The 12,696-nt window shown below is 34.7% G+C and overlaps 1 long non-coding RNA gene across 1 annotated transcript; it reads left to right on the top strand.

Annotated features, from left to right (window-relative positions):
- Positions 1 to 1,655: 1,655 nt before the first annotated feature.
- LOC143804928 (uncharacterized) lies at positions 1,656 to 11,972 on the top strand. The gene is made up of 2 exons (XR_013221129.1): positions 1,656 to 1,762; positions 11,699 to 11,972. It is a non-coding gene; the product is annotated as an uncharacterized LOC143804928 (long non-coding RNA).
- Positions 11,973 to 12,696: the final 724 nt, after the last annotated feature.

The raw sequence follows: 12,696 nt of genomic DNA, 5'->3' as shown, positions 1-12,696 counted from the left end.
ATAGAAAGTTAATAGATGGATAGATGATAGATAGATAGATAGATGATAGATAGATAGATAGATAGATAGATAGATAGATAGATAGATGGATCCTATAATTAGATAGATAATAGATAGATGCTACAGATGCAGCAGGGCTGAGTCTGTCACTGTAATCGAATGGAGCTTGTGACTTAACACACATTATAGTGATATCACAAAGTATTATATTACTTTACATAGGACACACATTTAGTGAATAAATGAGTTTAGATACAATAGAGACAGGGTCTAATATAGCTAAAATCTATATATCTAATAAATCTAGTTGATAGTGTGTGTTGTTATTGATATATATATTATTCATAGTAATATTTAATATTAAATTATACTAAAAAAAAGTAATTTTTAATCTAAATTCTTGTATTTGCACCACAAGCCAGGGGATACTGATAATAACTTATTGGAAAGGGTTAAGGACAAATGAAAAAGTTTAAATATTGTGATTTAAACTTTCTGCATTTGCTTAATTAATGAAAAATGCAGCTCAATCTCTGAATGTCTTTATCAAGTAGAATGTGCTAATTACAGCGAATGGAGAAAGGTGGGCTATAAGCAGAAGGGGGCAACCCAACCTACTGCTCATGGTGATATTGTAGCATATACTCGCTAAATACTGGGGAAACTAGTGAAAAAGTTATACAACAATAGGTTACTGAAATACAATGATATCATTAAACTTATTAATAGATAATAGGTAGATAATAGATATAGATAGATACATAATACATAGATAGATAGATAGATAGATAGATAGATAGATAGATAATACATAGATAATATATAAATAATAGATAGATAGATAGATAGATAGATAGATAGATAGATAGATAGATAGATAGATAGATAGATAGATAATAGATGATAGATAGATAGATAATAGATAGATAGATAGATAGATAGATAATAGATAGATAGATAATAGATAGATAGATAGATAGATAGATAGATAATAGATAGATAGATAGATAGATAGATAGATAGATAATAGATAGATAGATAGATAGATAGATAGATAATAGATAGATAGATAGATAGATAGATAGATAGATAGATAATAGATAGATAGATAATAGACAGACACAATACTAATGCACTGCATGTATGGTGGCTGGAGTTTACTAAATCAATTGGTCCCCATCCTAGTATCTCAGTGCATTATTTCCTGACATGGAGCTCTCCAACAATGGGAGACTAGTTTGGGTTTTATAGTTGTAGTTAGGGGGAGGGGGTCCTGCTGCTGGAAATCTGTCTACAGTTGATTTTCTTGTAAGAGAAGTGTTGCTGAAAACCTTAAAACATCCGCATTCTTTATTACAACAGTATCCAATTACTGTGCAACCAAAGCAAGAGCTGCAAGTAGCCAGGGAAATGGGGGGTTAATTGCTAAAGCCCCACTTAACACATTTCATTCCTATCCCCCCTCCACCTTCCATTTTAGGTGTCCCACAAAATATCTTACACACAGCAGCAGGCAAACCTCTACAGGAGGATGAGGAGCTGCAAATCACCCTGACAATGGGAATAGCTGCCTAATGCGTTCACATTCCATCCATCTCACAACAGTCTGCATGTGCTGGGCGGTATTAGCATTATTAGTATGGGAGTAACAGAATATGATATGTGAGGTGCTGCAAATTAACTACTGCAATAAATACACAATCCCTTTACTCATCCTGCCTGACCATCACTCAAGTCATCAGCTACTACAAGGGAAAAACCGGTAGGCTGGGAAAATGCTCCATAGCTGTCTATCCATCATTAGCCATGTTATATTTACATCATCTATCCATCTAAATGTCTATCTATCTATCTAATTCCTATCATTAGTTCTACTTATATCCCTATCAACATATATAGACATATATACATTTAATTTCATATACATTTTTTATCTATATCTTTCTATTATCTATCTATCTATGTATATATATATATATATATATATATATATATATATATATATATCTATTATCTATCTATCTATCTATCTATCTATCTATCTATCTACCTATCTATTATCTATCTATCTATCTATCTATTTATCTATCTATTTAACGTCTATCAATAAATTACGTGTATTTTTTATTTGTTACTTGTCTAGTTATTTATTTTATAATATTACTACATTTTCCGGCTATTCAAAAACAAAGCAACAAACAAAAAATAAATAAATAAAGTAAAGCAGAAAGGAAAAGAGAAAAACATAGAACAGGTAGACAGATATGCTTTTCATCTAAATGAAATACAGGACACATACAGGCAGAGGTTACTTTAGGCTCCTCACAGATTATTTCCCTCCTTATGAGAATAGAGAACTCTCCCTGCTGTTGACCAGAACTAAGTCACAGACAGATAGCTATATCTATGTGTTACAGTGTAAGTTGCCATCACTTAGACAATTCTTCTGAAACTCCTGTGTTATATACATAATTTACACCAGGACCATGCATTACAACAATCCAATGTTCTGATTACTGATATTATCATAGATTTGTCTTTGTCACTGAGTAATACACAGGAGACCTGTATCTTGGACCATTAGAGAACTGACAGGACTGGTGTGATTTGTTTTTTTGGTGGCTTTATCTAGAGGAAATAAATAATTCTATTATTATTTAGCAGATTTTATGAGACTAATATAATATTAGTTACTATTATATGTTGTATAGCAGCTAAGGAAATGATTAGTTAGGAAGAGTAGTAAGGAGAGGTCCATGGACTCCATGAAGGCTCAGGTGTGCTGTGTTACCCCCCTGTCCTTCCAAATCTGTTCTGCTTGTATTATGCTGCCATTAATTAGACAGGTATGTGTTTGATGACTTTGATCTGCATTCTGCAATGGCTGCACAGCCTCCTGCCAGCAGCTTTATGCATTATACAGGCAATACTCGGGATTATTCTGATGCAAATGCCGAAATCTACACCTCTGAATGGCAACCCCTTCCTATATGCATAGGAGCAAGCATCTGCTGGATCCCACAAGCCTCTTTTCTGAGAGGGACCATTTTCATATGATGATATTGTAATATGATCTGCAATGACAGAATGCATGACAGTTGTCCCACAATACATGGCAAGCCAGTCAAAGGACAGCAGCGACATTTGGATAATTAGCACCCATTGGGCAGTCAATCAGGCGCAGAGGACAAGCTGAAAAAAAAAATCCCACAGAGGACTTGGAAACAAAAGGTGCCCAGGCTGCCCAGGATTAGCGATCTAAATGCTTTGTATGCACTGCTCCTAGGGATCCCACCAGGGTTAGCCCTCCTTTCTTTCACCTCTTCTATGGAACTACACAAAAGCTCCAGATATATCTATTCGTTCTAAGAGCATGGAAGTTGTTTTTTCTTGATCCCTGCAAATAATAAAAGGTGAATCCTTTATTTCCAGTGCAATGCCATTCTAAGTTTATCTAGCTCTGTGTCATAAATTAGCAAAATTCTACTAAACGCTCCAATAATGGGCTCCCAGGGAAGAATGAATGCAGCAGTGAGACTTTATGGCCACAGCGAATTCTCTGCAACTAGCAGGACCTGGCAGCAACAGACATAAGTGCACACAGACTGAGGTCCCTATGGGCAGAAGGGGGTGAGGGATTGGGGGGCTTAAAGACCAAATCATACTCCCCTGCCATCCCATGTCATAGAATAGAGGAGACGGAAAGGAGCTCTTACCTTGCTGGCGAAAACAGTGTGGGCAGATAGACCTGGAGGCTCCTGTGTGCTGCTCTCTGGGTGGGGTATCTTCTGCTACATGCATGTGTGCAGGAACACACAGAGAAGGGAGTGTGTGAGGCTCTATAAATCAGCTGCACCGCTGAGCACAGCTTCACTTAGTTGGCACATACTGTATGCCCTGGCACATAACGGGCTGAAAGTACAGCAAGATGCTTCTCTGCAAGAATCCCAGGGTGATGAGGAGCATCTTCAGCACCAGCTCCATAGCAAAAAGACCCAGGTAGAGGCTTAGACTAAACGCAACTCAGGTCACCATCACTACTATGTACACAGACAGGCACACAGTGTGTATATATATATATATATATATATATATATATATATATATATATATATATATATATATATACATATATATATATATATATATATATATATATATATATATATATATATATATATATATATATATATATATATAACAAAAGCAGCACCAAAAGAAAACAAAGGGTGCAAAAAATCCTTCCAGGTATATACCAAGCCTCATGCTATAATCCAGAAAGATGAAGGCAGCACTCCAATAGAAAAAATAAAGGTGGTTTATTGGCCCATGTGCGACGTTTGAGAAAGGTCCACATCCTGGACTGAAACGTCGCACATGGGCCAATAAACCACCTTTATTTTTTCTATTGGAGTGCTGCCTTCATTTTTCTTTTATATATATATATATATATATATATATATATATATATATATATATATATATATATACATATACACACACTATTTACACACATTATATATATACACACACTTTATATATACATATACACACAATACACTCACATACACTATATACACACACACACTATATATATACACACACTATATATATATATACATATATATATACACACACTATATACACACATTATATATACATATATATATATATACACACACTATATATACACACACACTATATATATATACACGCACACTATACAAACACTATATACACCCATACACACACTATATATATAGATATACTGTATGTATATATACACACTATATGCACACACTATATATATATACACACACTATATATATATATATATACACACACTATGTATATACACACACTATACACACACTATATTTATATACACACACTATATATATACACACACACTATATATATGCACACACACTATATACACACACACTATATATTTACACACACACACTAACACACAGACACACACACTATATATACACACTATATATACTATATATAACACACACACTATATATATTTATACACACACTATATATACACACTATATACAGTATATATATATACACACACACTATACACACACTATATATACACACACTATATGTATACATATCTATACACATACTATATATATATATACACACACACTATATATAATGTATATACACACACTATATATATATATACACACACTATATATATACATATATATATACACACACTATATACACACACTATATATACATATATATATACACACACACACTATATATTTTATTCATTGCATAGTGGAATGTGTTTAGAACAATGAAACATAACAATTATCAATGTAAATCAAAATGAATATCCCATGGAGGTCTGGATTTGGAATGATACTCAAAATCAAAGTGGAAAATCAAATTACAGGCTGATCCAACTTCAGTGGAAATGCCTCATGACAAGGAAATGATGCTCAGTAGTGTGTGTGGCCTCCACGTGCCTGTATGACCTCCCTATGCCTGGGCATGCTCCTGATGAGGCGGCAGATGGTCTCCTGAGGGATCTTCTCCCAGACCTGGACTAAAGCATCCGCCAACTCCTGGTCAGTCTGTGGTGTAACGTGACGTTGGTGGATGGAGCGAGACATGATGTCCCTGATGTGTTCAATCGGATTCAGGTCTGGGGAACAGGCGGGCCAGTCCATATCTTCAATGCCTTCATCTTGCTGGAACTGCTGAAACACTCCAGCCACATGAGGTCTGGCATTGTCCTGCATTAGGAGGAACCCAGGGCCAACCGCACCAGCATATGGTCTCACAAGGGGTCTGAGGATCTCATCTCGGTACCTAATGGCAGTCAGGCTACCTCCGGCGAGCACATGCAGGGCTGTGCGGCCCTCCAAAGAAATGCCACCCCACACCACTACTGACCCATTGCCAAACCGGTCATGCTGAAGGATGTTGCAGGCAGCAGATTGCTCTCCACGGCTTCTCCAGACTCTTTCACATCTGTCACATGTGCTCAGTTTGAACCTGCTTTAATCTGTGAAGAGCCCAGGGCGCCAGTGTCAAATTTGCCAATCCTGATGTTCTGTGGCAAATGCCAAGCGTCCTGCACGGTGTTGGGCTGGGAGCACAACCCCCATCTGTGGATGTCAGGCACTCAGACCATCCTCACGGAGTCGGTTTCTAATCATTTGTGCAGACACATGCACATTTGTGGCCTTCTGGAGGTCATTTTGCAGGGCTCTAGCATTGCTCCTCCTGTTCCTCCTTGCACAAAGGCTGAGGCAGCGATCCTGCTGCTGGGTTGTTGGCCCTCCTAAGGCCCCCTCCACATCTCCTGGTGTACTGGCCTGTCTCCTGGTAGCACCTCCAGCCTCTGGACACTACGCTGACAGACACAGCAAACATTCTTGCCACAGCTCGCATTGATGTGCCATCCTGGATGAGCTGCACTACCTGAGCCACTTGTGTGGGTTGTAGAGTCCATCTCATGCTTCCACGAGTGTGAAAGCACAGCCAACATTCAAATGTGACCAAAACATCAGCCAGAAAGCATTGGTACTGAGATGTGGTCTGAGGTCCTCACCTGCAGAACCACTCCTTTATTGAGGGTGTCTTGATAATTGCCAATAATTTTCCTCTGTTGTCTATTCCATTTGCACAACAGCATGTGAAATTGATTGTCAAACAGTGTTGCTTCCTAAGTGGACAGTTTGATTTCACAGAAGTTTTATTTACTTGGAGTTATATTCTGTTGTTTAAGTGTTCCCTTTATTTTTTTGAGCAGTGTATATACATACACACTATATATTATTATTTATTATTATAGCGCCATTTATTCCATGGTGCTTTACATGTGAGGAGAGGTGTACATAATAAAAACAAGTACAATAATCTTGAACAATACAAGTCACAACTGGCACTGGTGGAGAGAGGACCCTGCCCGCGAAGGCTCACAATCTACAAGGGATGGGTGAGGATACAGTAGGTGAGGGTAGAACTGGTTGTGCAGCGGTTTTGTCGATCGGTGGTTACTGCAGGTTGTAGGCTTGTTGGAAGGGGTAGGTCTTCAGGTTCTTTTTGAAGGTCTCGATGGTATGTGAGAGTCTGATATGTTGTGGTAGAGAGTTCCAGAGTAAGGGGGAATGTGAGGTAGAAATCTAGTATGCGATTGTGGGAAGAGGAGATAAGAGGGGAGTAGAGAAGGAGATCTTGTGAGGATCGGAGGTTGCGTGTAGGTAAGTACCGGGAGACGAGGTCACAGATGTATGGAGGAGACAGGTTGTGGTTGGCTTTGTATGTCATGGTTAGGGTTTTGTACTGGATTCTCTGGGTAATGGGGAGCCAGTGAAGGGATTGACAGAGGGGAGAGGCCGGGGAATAGTGGGGGGACAGGTGGATTAGTCGGGCAGCAGAGTTTAGAATAGATTGGAGGGGTGCAAGAGTGTTAGAGGGGAGGCCACAGAGCAGGAGGTTACAGTAGTCGAGGCGGGAGATGATGAGGGCACACACACACACACTATATATATATACACACACACTATACACACACTATATATATAGTATATATATACACACACACTATATATATATATGTATATATATGCACACACTATATATATATATACACACACACACTATATACACACACACACTATTTATAACACACAGACAAACACTATATATATACACACACTATATATACTATATATATACACATACACTATATATAACACACACACTATATACAGTACATACAGTATATATACACATATATATAAATATATATATACACACACTAACAAACACACACTATATATATACACACACTATATATACTATATATAGACACACTATATACTATATATATCCACACACACTGTATAGAACACACACACTATATATAACACACACAGACACACTATATATACTATATATATTCACACACACTATATACTATATATATACACACTCACTATGTATATATATATATATATATATATATATATATACACACACACACACACACACACACACTATTATTTAGTTTTAACTATTTTCCTTACTACATCCAAATCTCTTCAGATGAGCGAAGATCTATATTTATCAAACACCAATCTATTTATTATGCAGTAAAGGTTGTGATAGAAATATCTTCTTCTATATGTGGTTACTTCACTTACAAAAAACAAGAAGCCACAAAAATCAATTAAAACAGTTTCTCACATCAGTTGCCAGATTAAGTAAAATTAACTTAACCAAAAAGTTGCATTATAATTCTGACATGTGTCATATACTGATATATATTCCCATACTGAGAACCTGTAGTGACTGTTGAAGATAAGGGAAGCAGATTGAAGCCTTTACAATCATATTCTTTAGATAATGATATGCATATATAATAATGTATAAAATAGTTATTCCCAAATCATATCTGTTATTTCATTCTTTGCTCACAAAAAATACCACATACATTTCTATGTATGAAGATGAAACAATTTATTAAGATATTGCAGCCTAATCATTCTTATGAGTGTAGACATTATAATGATATTGTGGAATTAGTTACACAATTCCTTTAAAAAAAAAATATTAGGAAATGTTTTTAAATAATAATAAAAAATATGGACAGGGCATTACCAGAGGAAAAAGCAGAATGTTCAGTAAGCAAAATACTGTAAGCTTGAGAGTGTCCTCTGGAAATGTTTTTTTTTTAACAAATGTTGAGTCATTTACTGGACATACAGTGTACAAACACGCAAAACATCACTTGTATGTTTCACAAGTTCTTACAATAAATGCATTTAATTTATACAATGTTGACTTTATTCATTTGAAAGTGAGAGCAACAAACAAAAATTCAAACAATGTGATACAAATATGTGCAAAGAGATAGATAATAGATATGTAGATAGATAATAGATATGTAGATAGATAATAGATAGATAGATAGATAATAGATAGATACATCGATAGATAGATAGATAGATAGATAGATAGATAGATAGATAGATAATAGATAGATAATAGATATAATAATATAATATTGTGCTGTCCCCTTTTTTTTCTATAGATAGATAGCTAATAGTTAGATAGATAATAGATAGATAATAGATAGATAGGTAGATAGATAGATAGATAGATAGATAGATAATAGATAGATAATAGATAGATATCCAAAAAAGATGAAGGCAGCTCTTCAAAAGTAAAAAAATTCAATGGTTTATTGACCCATTAAAACAAGGCGACGTTTCGTTCCACGTGTGGAACTTTTTCAAACCTGAAAAATAGATAGACATTAGCATTACTAAAACACGTCAATGTATAAGAGCATGCTGTCAATGTCCCAATAAAAATAAGATGACCTCAGCACATACAGTACATTCCATAGAAGGGTTTTATTCACCAAAACATATGGAACATTTCAACCAAGATAAAAGATAGATAAATATAAAGTAACATATATTTAACATATAGAAATAGATAGATAGATAGATAGATAGATAGATAGATAGATAGATAGATAGATAGATAGATAGGTAAAAATTCAAAAAAGAGGCAGCACTCCATTATTTCAGTGAAAAAACGTGCAGGATTTAATCAACCCACATATCTGGGCGATGTTTCGGCTCTGAATGAGCCTTTCTCAAGCCTAAGAAAGGCTCATTCAGAGTTGAAACGTCGCCCAGACATGTGGGTTGATTAAATCCTGCACGTTTTTTCACTGAAATAATGGAGTGCTGCCTCTTTTTTGAATTTTTGAAGTGTGGACAATCATTGGACGGATTGCTTGGGGGCCTTGCACTTGAAGATAAGTATAATATTGTGCTGTTCCCCATTTTTTATATAGATAGGTAGATAGATAATAGATAGATAGATCGATAGATAGAAGATAGATAGATAGATAATAGATAGATAGACAATAGATAGATAGGTAGATACATAATAGATAGATAATAGACAGATAGATAATAGATAGATAGATAATAGATAGATGGATAGATAATAGATAAATAGCTTATAGATAGATAGATGATAGATAGATAGATAGATAGATAGATAGATAGATAGATAGATGATAGATAGATAATAGATACTGTAGATATATGATGGATAATAGATAGATAGAAGATAGATAATAGATAGATAATAGATAATAGATAGATAAATAGATAGATGGATAGATAATAGATAGATAGATTATAAATAGATAATAGATAGATAATAGATACTGTAGATATATGATGGATAATAGATAGATAGATAGATAGATAGATAGAAGATAAATAATAGATAGATAATAGATAATAGATAGATAAATAGATAGATGGATAGATAGATAATAGATAGATCGATTATAGATAGATAATAGATAGATGATAGATAGATACTGTAGACATATGATGGATAATAGATAGATAGATAATAGATAGATAGATAGATAGAAGTTAGATAATAGATGGATAATAGATAATAGATAGATAAATAGATGGATAGATAGATAATAGATAGATAGAATATAGATAGATAATAGATAGATAGATGATAGATAGATAGATAGATAGATAGATAGATAGATAGATAATAGATAGATAGATAGATAGATGTATAATAGATACTATAGATATATGATGGATAATAGATAGATAATAGATATATGATAGATAATAGATAGATAATAGATAGATAGATAGATAGATAGATAGATCGATAGATCGATAGATAATAGATAATAGATAATAGATAGATAAATAGATAGATGGATAGATAGATAATAGATAGATAGATTATAGATAGATAATAGATAGATAGATAGATAGATAGATAGATAGATAGATAGATAGATGCTGTAGATATATGATGGATAATAGATAGATAGATAGATAGATAGATAATAGATAGATAGATAGATAGATAGATAGATAAATAGAAGATAGATAATAGATAGATAATAGATAGATAAATAGATAGATGGATAGATAGATAATAGATAGATAGAATATAGATAGATAATAGATAGATAGATAGATAGATGATAGATAGATAATAGATACTGTAGATATATGATGGATAATAGATAGATAATAGATATATGATAGATAATAGATAGATAGATAGATGGATAGATAGATAATAGATAGATAGATTATAGATAGATAATAGATAGATAGATAGATAGATAGATAGATAGATACTGTAGATATATGATGGATAATAGATAGATAATAGATAGATAAATAGATAGATAGATAGATAATAGATAGATGATAGATCGATAGATAGATAATAGATACTGTAGATATATGATGGATAATAGATAGATAATAGATAGATATAGATGGATAGATAATAGATAGATGATAGATACAGTAGATAATAGATAAATCCCTTAAAAAGATAAGAAAAATCTTACAGCGCTAGCTGGAAGTACCATAGTCATCCGCTGTGTTATACCAATTGAATATTACAACCTTATTTATTGATTTAAGTTTCTGAGTTTTTGTTATACCAATTGAGACATTCATTTATTAAGATAACTTAATAGTTATCTTCCAGCGTTTCACAAACCAAATAACTAGACACACAGATGTTCCTCAGTATGAAAATATAAGTATATATTAAGATATTACAACTTGATCATATTCATGTACATGTGACCATAGTGAGATTTCTGTGTTTCTTCTTATCTTTTACAGACTAACCTGTAAATAAGAATATCTGGTGCCAGCGCGAGATGGATGGATGGATGTTCTGTAGGAATACATACAGGAGCTGGATTAGAAGGAAACCGATCATTTACATTCACACTGAATACAAAATATAACCATAAAATGCTTCCAGAATGACTGTGAGAGTGAAGTCAGGAGAGTCAGGACACTGTCAGTTTACATCTCGAAAGCTCATGTATTTCGCTGGTTTTATTTCACCAATATTACAAGAAATGTAAAATAAGAGGTTAATTGAAATTTGCATAGCCTCCGCTGCTTGTACTTGGTCCCCAATGCCTGATCCTTTACAGCTGACCTAAAACTAATTGAATTTATTATCTCAAGCATATGATTGTAGTAATCTACATGCCAATGTTAAGTGCCCTAACGCAGCGCACATTAATGACAGCGGCCGCTCCTTCATTTATTACTAATACCAGCCTCTTAAGTGTGATTTATCGGCCCTACAATACGGCACAATGTGTCACCTCCTGGTCCGGACCCTACAGGAGAAGGATTGCACTTAATTGCGGCAGCAATGAAAAGAGCCGGGCGTTCATCAGAAGAAATGGAAGATAAACAATAAAATCATTAAATCTTCTAAGTGTAACTAATCAGTTGTGATGGAGGAACCCAACACAAATAATGAATCTGTCATTGCATAGGCTCTCATTAAATGCAGCCAACATCAGGGTCCCTCCCCAAGTGCTCCTCGGCACGACGGAGTGTCCCGTCTGGCCACCAGCATATTCCTCGGCTTCACTTTCCAGTCTATGACTTAGGGCTCGTTCACACTTCAGTTCCTCATGTACAAGTTCTATCTGTGCTTTTCACCCATAGAACCAGTCCCCATTGTAATCTATGGGTCCGTCTATTGTAGACTGAGCGGTTCACACCAAGACACGGAGACATGTCATTTGAGTCATGGATCAAATTCGCCAATGCAAGTCTATGGGTCAATAAAAAAAATTGGACTGCACTCAGAT

This window comes from Ranitomeya variabilis, chromosome 2 (genome assembly GCF_051348905.1).
Source record: "Ranitomeya variabilis isolate aRanVar5 chromosome 2, aRanVar5.hap1, whole genome shotgun sequence".
NCBI classification, from domain to species: domain Eukaryota; kingdom Metazoa; phylum Chordata; class Amphibia; order Anura; family Dendrobatidae; genus Ranitomeya; species Ranitomeya variabilis.
This window is presented reverse-complemented; position numbering and strand designations above follow the sequence as displayed.